Genomic DNA, 2,500 nt, shown 5'->3' with positions numbered 1-2,500 from the left:
TGAGTCGCACTCTAACACCTCTGTAGGCTGGCTTAGCGTTCGCTCAGCGCTCTGTTGGTACGCAGGGTGTGACCGTATGGTAGCGAGACCGAGATGACCCGAATCTGCGCACTGGTGTGGGCGGCGCCTAGTGGTATAGAACGGAGGCCAGGCCGAGTGGGTGGGTGTCACGTGGATGCCTATGTGCTCGCTTGGACCTTTGCCGAATGCGTTTCTCAAATCCTTTTGGGGCGAATATGTGGTGTACGGGGGGTGGTGGCCAGTTTGTTGCAGGCCGCTTTCCTCCCCGTTGATGAGCTCCATAGCTCTCTGGGCTTTTGTAGCTCCGGGCAGTTGGATTGCGAGTTGTCCGTTGGCCAGCTTTACGGGGGGTGAGTCTGACACTATGTGGCAGGCCTCTCCTTAGTGGGTTGGACTGCGGTGGCTTACGAGTTGGTGCTAGGCTGCGCGGCCTAGCAGACGGCTGCTTGGGGTGGATCTCGATGTATAGCTCTATAGTGTCGGGGGACTTTGTTCTCCTGTGTGTTCTCACGGTAGTGAGGCAGTAGACATGTCTAATATCTTACAGACCACCCAGGAAGGCCGTTCTGGGTTACCAAAAATGGGCTGAGGCGCAGCTAGGTGAGGGGCTGCTGCTGCTCGAGCTACCTCCCCGGGACGTGCTTGAGGTTGGGCACGTGCGCGGCCAGCGGATCAACCTCTCCGGGGGCCATGGGGACCAACCACCGGAGGCATTGCTCGGGGTCCCCAAACGGCTTGTAGTCACTTCTACGGGCCATGGTTGCAAAAACTCCTTGGTTAGGAAGTCCGTATAGACAGAGGCACAGGATCAGAGCCACAGTCAGTCAGGCCGAAGGAGCGGGTGGACCCCGGCTGGCGAAGCTCTTGAGAACTCCTCAGTGGTGTCAATGACCTCCGTTGCCTCGGGTATGAGAGTTGGGGTGGCGGGGGTCGTGTTAGCGCTGCAGCCTGCTCTCCGAGGCGGCGTGAATGAAGAAGCGGGAGAGGGCCCGTCTGGAAATCGGCATATGGGGGTCCGAGGCCTCCGGACCAAGTGATGGTAGGAGGCTCGGATGGTGAAGCTTATGGAAAGGTACAGGTATCATAAGCGGAAAATGTGTTGTTGGAAACGGAGAGTCTGGAGAGCAGGTGAGGTGGAATGGGGGTCCCTGTGCGGTCGTGCGGCAGGCGGTGCGTCCGGTGTGCGTTGGCGAGCCCTGGATGCCAGGGCGACGCCCCAGAAATGGACCTGCCCCTCGTCGCTTCCAGATCTGGTGATGAATAGAGTTCTGGAGGAGCTGCTGGCGGGGGGTGTGGAGCATCGGGCCACCGCTGCCTTAGTCAAGAAAGCAGGTCGGGAGCCTAGCCTGATCGAGTCCTCTGCTTTGGATCTCATGAAAGCCCTGGGGGGTAAGGTAGGGTGGCCGGCTAAGTCCGCGAGGTCCAGACCTCAAGACCAATGGAAGACGGGTTGGGCGAGGCGGCTCGTCCGACGTGGGAGAGTGTTCTAGCACCAGCAGCGCGGCTATTCTGTAGTGAAGGAGGGGCTGGCACGGCGGATCTTGGATGGTCTGACGCCCCTTAGCTGTGATTTGCCGCTGGAGTTGGTGGATGGACGCTTTGGAGTAAATGGGAAACGGTCAGGCCGTTTTATGGACTAAGGGCTTTGAGGTGGGACTGACCGCGGATAACGAACCATTCTACCACCCGATCCTGGGGCAGGAAGTTGTATCTAACTTGGCTAAGATGAGGAATTGCTCTGCATCGGGCCCAGACGGGATCAGGAAGCAGGCTCTTCTTGACTGGGACCCGGACGGTACGCAACTGGCGAGGCTGTTTACGACATGGATGGTGCGTGGAGTCGTTCCCCAAGTCTTCAAGGAGTGCAAGACCCGGTTGCTACCCAGATCAACTGACCCTACTGAGCTGGATATAGTATCTAGCTGGAGGCCTGGGACTGTGGGGTCAGTCGTGCTGGGGTTGTTTGGGCGGTTGATGGTGATGAGGCTAGCGCGAGCCTGTCCTGTTGGCCCCCGGGCAGCGTGGTTACGTCGCCGGCACGAGTGGTTGCGAAGGACCCTCGTGATTCTTGATTAATCGGATCGTGGGGCGCTCGAGGTCGGTTGGCGTGCCGCTAGCGGTCGTGTTCATTGGCTCTGCGAAGGCTTTCGACTCGGTTTCTCATGACCATGTCCTGTGTGTGCTGGGAAGCTTGGGCGTAGACAGACGTGTAATCGAGGTGATCCGTCACTCGTGTGTGGGCTGCTCGACCAGTGTGGGTTGCGGAGGCGCCTACTCCGAGCCCATCTCCATGAAGGTTGGTGTTAAGCAAGGCGATCCAATGTCCCCACTGTTTTTTCAACCTCGCTATGGATCCTCTCGTCCATAGCCTCGAACGCAAAAGAAGTCACCTGGTCTGGGGCAACCGCCGAATTGCCACGTTGGCCTTTGCGGATGATTTAGTCCTGCTGAGTGGCTCGGAGGAAGGAATGGAGAAGAA

At 58.6% G+C, this 2,500-nt stretch overlaps 1 pseudogene; it reads left to right on the top strand.

Annotated features, from left to right (window-relative positions):
* Positions 1-2,500, top strand: part of LOC133148386 (28S ribosomal RNA) — a 9,270-nt pseudogene that overhangs the window by 3,896 nt on the left and 2,874 nt on the right.

Source organism: Syngnathus typhle, unplaced genomic scaffold (assembly GCF_033458585.1).
Source record: "Syngnathus typhle isolate RoL2023-S1 ecotype Sweden unplaced genomic scaffold, RoL_Styp_1.0 HiC_scaffold_78, whole genome shotgun sequence".
NCBI classification, from domain to species: domain Eukaryota; kingdom Metazoa; phylum Chordata; class Actinopteri; order Syngnathiformes; family Syngnathidae; genus Syngnathus; species Syngnathus typhle.
Note: the sequence above shows the minus strand (reverse complement) of the source record. Positions and strands in the feature narration are given on the sequence as shown.